Source organism: Cryptomeria japonica, chromosome 4 (genome assembly GCF_030272615.1).
Source record: "Cryptomeria japonica chromosome 4, Sugi_1.0, whole genome shotgun sequence".
NCBI classification, from domain to species: Eukaryota; Viridiplantae; Streptophyta; class Pinopsida; order Cupressales; family Cupressaceae; genus Cryptomeria; species Cryptomeria japonica.
The window spans coordinates 24,496,744-24,507,379 of NC_081408.1; positions in this window are offsets into that span (position 1 = coordinate 24,496,744).

Consider the following 10,636-nt stretch of genomic DNA (forward strand, 5'->3'; position numbering starts at 1 on the left):
CAAAAATTTGAAAAGAAATGAATAAGTGTAGAATGGAGTTGAGTTTTGGAAACTATAAATTATTTCAGAATTCAAAAAATGAGTTTAAAACTATAACAAAAATACCACATTTTAGTTTTTGACAAAAAATGGATACACTAACAAAAGAAATTAAAGGTGAAAACCTTAACATACTCAAAAAGTGAGAAAAATTACATGTTTAGATAGCTAAGAGAGCTTAACATTAATGTTGTATTTTTTAACTTTAAATTGAAACATGTGCAAACCTGATAAAGAGCACACTTGAAATTGTGTGAGATTTTTTTAAATTTCAAAAACATGTCTTTGGGTAGTGAAATGGTTGTCCAATCCTTTGGGTTGGATGCCCAAGGCAAATCCAACCCAAAGGGTCAAAAAATCTCAATGCATTCCTGTAATGTGAGTGCATTATAGCACACTCATGTTATTGTGAAGGAAAATCATTTTATTTCAATATGTCATTTTCCTTTCTTATACTTTAATTTATATTTGATGTATATATTGGTAAGATGTTTGAATGGTTGTAGATTTCTTGAAGTTTTAAGGAAGATTTTAGATTTTATAGATTTTCATACTTGGACAAATTTTAGTAATCAACAAGCTCTCTCTCTCTCTCTCTCTCTCTCTCTCTCTCTCTCTCTCTCTCTCTCTCTCTCTCTCTCTCTCTCTCTCTCTCTCTCTCTCTCTCTCTCTCTCACACACACACACACACACACACACATCCTCTCACTCCCTCCCTACCTCTATTTATCTACCTCTTTCTACTTATCTATCTCTCTCTACTCTCTATTGCCCCTATCCCTTTCTTTTTATCTCCCCCTCTCTCTATATCCATCTAATAGGCTCATGTTTTGTCCACTTTTCATAGCTGCATAATAGCTTTAGTTAATCTTTTATGGCATAAACACTACAAACTTTAGTTATAGTTTGACTTATTATACTATTAGGTCCTCATGTGACAACTCTTTATAATTGTGTATGTGAATGATGTGGATGGATAATTGTTACGGTTTTACAATGTTGTGTTTGCTAACTTGATCTACATCATTCTACTCGAACTGGAAGCAGATGTTCCTACAACCAAAGACTATGCAAATTCTTGTAGCCAAAGACAAAGTTGGCTTTGAATCAATTAAAATCAATTCTAAGTGCTCCAAGTTATTAAAGGGTGACAATCACATGTGGACTTCTTCCATAACATTCCTAACCACAGGAAGACATGTTACTTAATTTAGTCTTTTGTAATATTTTGAGTGGACATTTATATCTTGAATTAGTTATGAGTATTAGTCCTAATATGACTTATAGGCAGTTTATTCTTTCATCTATTCAATGAATCTCTCTCCATATGCAAGGATCGAGTAGCAGTTAGTTAGAATATTGAGTCATGGATTTGAAGATATAAATGAGTTTGATTGTAACTTGAAAAGGGCAATAATGTTGTTCAATTATTGTAACATCTCATTTTCAGTGAAACCTAAATATTTGTGATGAATAAATAAGCAATATTTAACTAATTGATGCTCTCTCTCATTATTGGTATAGCCTGTATAGTGGCTTAGAACTGCTTTTAGCCTTCTTCCTTGTCCTTTTTAGGTTTTATCTGAATATGTCATTCTTTTTTGGGCTATTATATTGGGGGATTTTGGTAATATCATAAGTATATGATGTTGTCAATGTTGGTATTCTGATATTGTTTTGTACGACTGGTAAATAGTATGGTTGTCATTATTGGAAACATCATCTCGTTAGTTTCACAGCCCATCGGCAGTGAGTAGACCAGCAAGTAGTAAGTAGACTGGCAAACAGTAAGAAGATTAGATAGCGGTGAGTAGATTGGCACAAAAGAGGTTCACCAACTAAGCAAAGAACAAACCGATATACAAGAGGAAATCGGCTAGAAAAGTTTTGATTGATACACCAGAAGAGTCAGTAACCGACAGACTGGTAATGTTCAGTTACATCCAGCTAAATCAAGAGTCTTCTCCAGTCAACTAGCAGACTTATTGACATGTTCGACTATATTGGCAGAGATTCCTACATGATTTCAGAGGCGTAATTTAAGGCCTGACAATGGAATTTTGAAAGGTATATTTTGGAGGGAAAGTTGGCGACAATAAAATAGATCTATAAATACACATATCTTACACTTGAGATGGTTGTTGTCAAGGTGAATTAAGATAATGAGAAAGTGGACATAGGGGGAGTTCAAGAGATTGCAAAGTTGAATGACAGAAGACCGATAGAGTGGAGTTTTACAGAGAGTGGTGATTCAAGTGACAGAGGACCGACAGTGTGATATTCAAGGATCAACAAATCGGTAGAAGGCAGAGTTGATAGTGCACTCAACAAATCAGAGTTGTGTAGAACAAACACAACCGATGCAGATCTAGTGTGATTCTTCAGTGTGATCTGACTAGGCTAATGAGTAGCAATTTTAGTAGATCATCCATTTGTTGCTTTCTAACAACTGCAATCCCTTAACTGGGTGGCCTTTAACAAGTCCCATTGTAAAAATCCCTTAACCGGGTGACATCTTGATTGATGTTATAAGTCCTTTAACCAAGCTACCTTTAACAAGGTAAAGGCACTAACCGGCCTTATTCAAAATCCCTTAACCGGGTGACACCTAGCAGTGTCTTTGTAATCTCCTAATAGGGATGGCTCTTAACCAGGCGTACTCCATATGAGTACAAATTTTGTGAGTTCCTACTCACACCGTGGTTTTCTCCCTATTGGGTTTCCATGAGATAAATTGGTGTGTCATTGTGTATCTTTTCGTGTATGCTTAATCTTCCATAGTAAATGTTTACATTGATGAATGGTGAATTAATTCAAACATAAAGTAAAAGTTTCAATTCATTAAAACCGGTAATGTGTTGATTCACCCCTCCCCTCTCAGCACCGGTTGGGACTAACAATTGGTATCAGAGCAAAGTTCCTCTGAAGTGAAGCTTGATAGCTTGAGGATAAAGATCATGCAAGAGTACCGGTATCAAAAGTAGATTGATGAAGCCAATGAAATCATTGCTCAGCTGAAAGAGAGACTGAGAAAATCTCTTGCAAAAAGGAAGGAATTAGCTCAACAGTTAAATGAGAGTCAGGATATCATGGATCAACTCTTTGAACAGAGTGGATCTGAAGAAGCTGAAGAAGCAGTCTCAGAACTCATGGAAAATAACAAGAAACTGATCGAAGAAGTCACACATCTCAAAAGAGAACATGATGGTCAGGCCCTGAGAATGACTGAGATACTAGAAGCTCGTAGAATTGTTGACAAAAGAAAAAGGGAGGCAGAAGTAGAACTGTCAAAAGATGAAAGAGCCAGGAGGCTTGTTGAAGATACCCTGAGAGAAAATGATGCAATCATGATTGAGAAAGATGAAGAAATATGAGTTCTTACTCGGGAGAATGAATACATACACAAACATCTGAATGATAATGCAAAAGAAAAGGAGAAGATGATGAAAGAGATTGGATAGCTCAAGAGTGAGTTGAAAATTGAGAATGAGAGAAATGAGAAGCTGAGAAAGTTCAATGAAAGCTCTGAGAAGGTAGATAAATAGTTGAAATCTCAGAGAAGAACAAAGGATACAACCGGTCTTGGTTACCCCGGTTTAGGTTCTATGGAAACTGGACAATCATCTAAATCAAAGGGATGAAGGATGATAAAAGAAACCATCTAGATGCAAAATGTATGGAGTCTTCCAAATTCTCTTGTAATCATTGAGGTAAATCTACTCATAAGACCAATGACTAAAGAAATAAACTGGTTAGTCAAAAGAAGACTTTCACCTTTGATGGTTATTGCCATAATTGTCATAAGTATGACCACATTGCTTATGAGTGTAGATCTCAATCTAGTAGTATGTCAAATGGAAGAAAATTTAATGGACATTGTTTCACATGCAACAAGTTTTGACACAGATCTGAAGAATGCAGGTTCAAGATCAATGTATCAAGATCATCATTCAAACCGATCAGTCCTAACAAAAGGAGTAATCAATTGAATGCCACTTGTTCCAAGTGTGGTAATTTTGGTCATGTTGCAGAAAAATGCATAATGAGAATGGGTCAGAGAAACAATCCATGACCATGGAGGACAACTGGTATGGCATGCTTTAACTGCCATAAGATCGGTCACTTAGCCAGAGAATGCAGGAGCCGATCCTACAACCGATCTGTAGATAAGAACCAGTTTAGCAAAAAGAAAGAGCAAAATGACCTGAAAGGAAAGAAGACAACTGAAGAAGTAAGAAATGAAAAGACAAGAACATGGATCATCGGTGATGACAGTTCCTCTTCTAACTAGGCATATTCTGAAACCAAGTCATCATCCATTGGTGATGACATTTCCTCTTCTAACTAGGCATATCGATGCCCAAGGGGAGCACATATGGTAAAATTACTTTTGAATCCCCTTAACAAATATAAGGATATGTTTATCTGCATAGTTGTGATGCATAAAAGTTGGTCTAAAAGTTCTTAATTGAAGTATGTCTTGTGAGTTATTTATTTGTGTGTCGATTTTGGCAACAAATAACCGGTAAAGTCAAATCAGTGTAATTTAAGTTATAAGTTTCAAAATTGACCGTTGGATCATAGCGTTGATATATCTCAACGGATAAATAGGGAAATGTTAGCACAATCTCATTTACACTGACTTCTTGTGAATTTGCTTGAGCTCCTGTGAGATCAAAGGCGATTTGAAACTTGCTAAGTTTTGTTTGTGCGAAAATTCGAGCTAAGCGATAGTGGTGTTTGGTATTCCATAGGAAAGGGTTTTCAACCGTGTTTAAGAAAAGCTTGTTTGAAGGTCATCATGGCAGCCCTAATATCGACTCATGTGTTGGTCGAAGCTATCAAGGAACCCCAACCCGAGTTCAAGCTGCACCCGATGAAAGCCAGTGAAATCGACAAGACTGGTGCTTTATCATCTGTGCCCTCCAGTGTATTGTTGGTAGAAGATATTTGCTCCTACATTCATTGCAAGCTCAAAGAACTTCGAGATAAGTTCATTCAAAATGAGTTTAATGGGTTCTGTGACAATGATAAATTGAAAGCATAATTTCTACCTCTGAAGACCAAGGGTTTAGCTAATGTTGTTGACTTTCCTGATCAGTTTCATGGTGATTGGGTTAGATATGTACTGAGTAGGGTTCATGATCAATTTATATGGTTGGAAGGTCATTCTTCGATCAAGATCACAAACAAGGTGATTCAAAGAGTAATAGGGTTCAGTGCAACCATTGAAGCATTAACCCTAAGAATGATCTCATCAACTGAAGTCAATGGTTAACCAAATCCCAGTGTGATAGTAGAGCAATGACAATCACCCATATTGAGGATGCTGAAGTAAGATTTTCCTCTATAGTGTTGGGATACAAGGTTTATCAATCAAGTCGAATGAATAGTTTGTCGAGCGGTGTCATCCATGTTGGATATCGAATTATCAAAGAAGATGCAACTTATGATATATGTGAGATGATTCAAAGTCAATTCATGGTGAACATGGAAAGAATAAAGGACAAGAAGCAGTCTTTCAAATATGGCTCACTACTGGTATGTATATTTTTCTATGTGCAAAAATATTTTCCCAGTAAGGGTAGTGTAGAATGGTCATAGGAGAAGCCTATCATGGTTCAGATAGGTGAAATGATTAGGGATCTGGGAAATAAATTTTGGGAAGCAATGTGGGGATATTTTAAGGAATTCCAAATTAGGATGCACAAGAGAGAAATAATTCCAACCAGAATAGTGCAAAAATACAAAGACAACATTTGTTTTCTTGTAGACACAGATTAGTGTATTATTCAAGCAGTTCAACCCAGAACGTTTTGGGTTCCACCTATGGGCTATGAGGTTGCAGTAGATCTTGTTAAGATTCATATCAATATGCTTCTATCTAAACCAATATATCCGAAGGCAAAGAGGTTCTTATGAGGAGGCAAGCACTAAAATTAAACAAGAACTTCAAGTGTCTATTATAAAAAGAAAAGTAAGGAAAATGATTGATACCCTTGATAAGAAATATGGAGGTGAAGCATCTGGAGCCACTACCTCTACCGGTGCAAGTGTGCAAACAAGGGGCACACCTGCTAAAGTTGAAGAATCAATAGGTGGAAAGAATAAAGTGACAAAGACAATACCTAAGGGGACTGCAAAAACTAAGCTTGCAACATACTCAAAGGAAAAGGATCTAGGTACTCCTGTGTCTTCATCAAGTAAAGATAGACCGGTAGGAGTGACTTACACCAGAAAGAAAAAGAGTGATTCAAAGCTTAAAAAGGATGTGAAAGAAGGTGATATCACTGACAACCCATCAGATGTGGAAATAAAGGAGGTTAGAAGAAGTGGAAGAAACAAAGCCCTAACAGTTGATGAGTTGGTGCATGGGATAAAAGAATTTGGAGGTTTGGCTGGTGTTGGAAGGAGATATTTCCTCAGTAACGAAGAAGACAAAAGGAAAATTGAGGAAGCTCTAATCTGGAACTTGCACAATTTTTGTAGGACTCCTAGTGAATTATATGGCATAATCCTGTCAGATTTGGAAGATCGAATTGAAGGGAGATGGAAAAAAACTCTAGCTACTAAAAAGGAACTCAGAATAAAAGCACTCATGGAAGTGCAACATGACTTAGACCTTGATCAAGCTTCACTAGTGGTTGAAGCATGCATTGAACATTTCAAAATAAGGAATAGAACTGGGAGAGTAGCAGTAGGTGAAGTTGATGCAATGCATGCTGAAGGTGTCGCCTTGTGGAAGGAAATTATGAACCAAGAATAGATAGTTGAAGAAGAAATTGGAAAGGAAACAAAACAGGACAAAGGTGAAGCTGTCATTGACAAAGGAAAAGCTAAGGAAAAAGACTCCGCTGAAGAATTTGATACTTTCTCAGTTGAGGAGATCATAGGAAATTTTGTGTCAGACATCCCCAATCTGACAAAGGGTATTGAACAACCGGTTCATACTTCATCGATGAAGGAGCCTGATAAAACTAAGCTTCTCGGTCAAGATGAAGTGTTAGTTGAAGACATTCCTTATGAGGATACACCTCACAGAACCTTATTGACACCAAATCCTATTCTCTCTCAAGAAGGAAAAGAGGAAGAAAAGAAGATAGAAGAAGGGAAGAAAGCAGAGGAAGGAAAAGAGGAAGAGAAGAAGGCAGACGAAGGACAAGAGGAAGAAAAGAAGAGAGAGGAAGAGAAGAAAACAAAGGATAATAAACTAGTGATGAATACCCCTCCGACAAAGAGGAAGTTAAATTTAGACAATGAAAGTGAAAAGAAAAAGGTAAGAATCATCACAACACCTAGCTTAGAGGTTGAAACTGTAGAAAAGGAAGAAGGAATAGAGGAGGAAGAAGAAGGTGACTCAGTCATTGATATAAAGAAAATGACCCCCAAGCAGTTGATGAAAGTCTCAGAAAAACTGAGAATCCAAGCTGAAAAGGTAAAACTGAGAGAAAAGAAAAAAAGGCAAGAATCCTCACTTCTGCCAAAACAATTCTCTTTGATCTCATCCCAGACATTGCAGTTGATGATACTACACCCATTATTGATCAATTGGATACTCTGGTTAAAGCAATCAGTTCAAAGGCAATCGATCTGGAGAAGGTTGTCGTAAGGCGATATGAAACAAAGCAAGGAGATGCCCTAATGGAGCATATAATAGTTGGAAAAGTTGCTCTTTCCACCAGAATAGAAGAAGTTAAAAATATACTGCAGCAAGTTGGTCAACTACTGGTGAAATCTTCAAGTTTTTCTGCTTTAATCAAAGACTTAGAAGATAAAAGAAATCAGATTCAAAAGGAGATTCAAGATCTGGTGAGCTCTTTTGATCCTCTTACCAGTTCAACATCAACCTTTACTGGAAAAGTCAAAATGCTCAATCACAAAATCAGAAGGTTGAAAGATGAAGAAGACAAAAGAAGTCTTAGTTTGTTAGAGTTTCAGTACTATCTAGCACCAATTATTGACTTTATACAACTGACCATTAATGAAGTAAATCGCTTAATAAATGAACCTGACTATAAGATAGTTGTTGATATGGAGGTCTTCATTACAGTATTACATGGCCACTTCACCACCATGAAACAAATTCAATCTTCATGGGAATCTTCCTTGAAAGTGGCTCAAGAAAACTTTAAAGAGGTTTTTGCTTTATTTTGACCAATCTTCTTGGATAGTCTTTGCCATTGATGGCAAAAAGGGGGAATTTTTGGAATCAGAATCTTGTTAGGAACAGGGGCCAGAACCGACATAGTTTTGTAGCGGTTTGTAATTTTTGCCACCAATGCCAAAGGGTGAGTTAGTTGGCATTCTGATACTATTTTGTATGACTGTTAAATAGTATGGTTGTCATTGTTGACAACATCATCTCCTTAGTTTTCATAGTCCATTGGCAGTGAGTAGACCGACAAGCAGTAAGTAGACCGACAAATAATAAGAAGATCGGGTAGTTGTACGTAGATCGACACAAAAGAGGTTCACCGGCTAAGCAAAGAACAAACCGGTATATAAGAGGAAATCAGCTAGACAGGTTTTGATCAGTACACCGGAAGAGTGGGTAACCGATAGATTGGCAATGTTTAGTTACATCTAGCTAAATTGAGAGTCTTCTCTCATCAATTGGAAGACTTATCGACATGTTCGACTACATTAACAAAGATTCCTGCATGATTTCAGAGGCGTAATTTAAGGCCTGACAACGGAATTTTGAAAACTATATTTTGGAGGGAAAGTTAGCGACAGTAAAATAGATCTCTAAATACACATATCTTACACTTGAGATGGTTGTTGTCAAGGTAAATTAAGATAATGAGAAAGTGGACACAAGGGGAGTTCAAGAGACTGCAGAGTTGAATTACAAAAGACTGGTAGAGTGGAGTTTTACAGAGAGTGGTGATTCAAGTGACAGAGGACTGACAGTGTGATATTCAAGGATCAACAAATCGACAGAAGGCATAGTTGATAGTGCATTCAGCAAATTAGAGTTGTGTAGAACAGACACAACCGATGCAAATCTAGTGTGATTTGACCAGGCTAATGAGTAGCAGTTTTAGTAGATCATCCATCTGTTGCTTTCTAACAATAGAAACATAAATCCCTTAACTGGGTGGACTTTAACAGGTCCCATTATAAAAATCCCTTAACCGGGTGACATCTTGATTGATGTTCTAAGTCCTTTAACCAGGATACCTTTAACAGGGTAAAGGCACTAACCGATCTTGTTCAAAATCGCTTAACCGGGTGACACCTAACAGTATCTTTGTAATCTCCTAATAGGGATGGCTCTTAATCGGGCATACTCCAGAAGAGTACAAATTTTGTGAGTTCCTACTCACACCGTGATTTTCTCCCTATTGGGTTTCCACAAGATAAATATGTGTGTCATTGTGTATCTTTTCATGTATGCTTAATCTTCTGCAGTAAATGTTTACATTGATGAATGGTGAATTAATTCAAACTTAAAGTAAAAGTTTCAATGGGTTAAAACCGGTAATATGTTGATTCACCCCTCCCCTCTCAGCATCGGTTGGGACTAGCAGTCAAGCATGACTCCCACCTTCTAGTCAACTTTTTGGGCTTTTGCCACAATCCCTCTACCAGGTTGAACATGGTTCCCTAATTCTATCTAATTCTCTTTTTTCGCTTCTATATCAATATAATTATATGCTTCTATGTTTTGCTTTAAAAAATATATTCTAAATAAGTTGTGTAACTTTGTGATCTTTTGATGAGTACTTACCCAAGGGGTCCCACTTGAGGTAAGGATACTCTTAGTTTAGTTAATATTTTGCATATAGTTTAAGTAGATCTTTCTATTACAATGTACTATCAAATGTACATAACATATTTATAGCATTTAACTATTTATTTATTTTCTATAGCAATTATTTTTCTTATCCAATTAGATAGTCTGAGTGATACTTCATAGATGTTCTTACTTTATTTGTTTAGAATAGGATCAACTTAGATGTTCTTGTTGTGTTTGATTAGAATATGATTGATTTGTTATAATGCTCTTCTTTCACTATATTTGTTGGCAATTGACACGTATTTGATTGGTTTCATATGTTGTCATTGATGGCAACATGTTTTGAATTCATTCTTTGGTTTAGTTGATCACCGACAGACACTTCACTGGCACCGGCAGGTATCTTCACCGGTAGGAAAGATTCTCTGGGTGCTGGCATTGCAGGCCGACATGACTCACATTCAGGGTATCGGTATAGGAGGCCGACATCATTGGGAGATCCAACAATCGACAATTGATTTTGTTATTTATGTATATATGTAATGAGTCGACTTGTATATTCATTTTGTAATTATCTATGTAAGTCGACATGAGTCATGAAGGATTGTAAGGGTATATAGGTCAATTTATTAGATCATTTTGTAAAATGAGAGATGTGTAAAAATATTTTAGGATATGAGAGATATGAATGAAATGTAGGATATGGTTGTGATGATTGTAATGCAATGATTATGAAAGAGGTTATTCCGGTAAGGGTTTATGGTTTCAGAACTGGAATAGTTAGAGATTGAACCATAACTCAATCAGGCATAGCAGATGCATTAAATGAGCTTAGTCTTATGTTTTATTATTCAA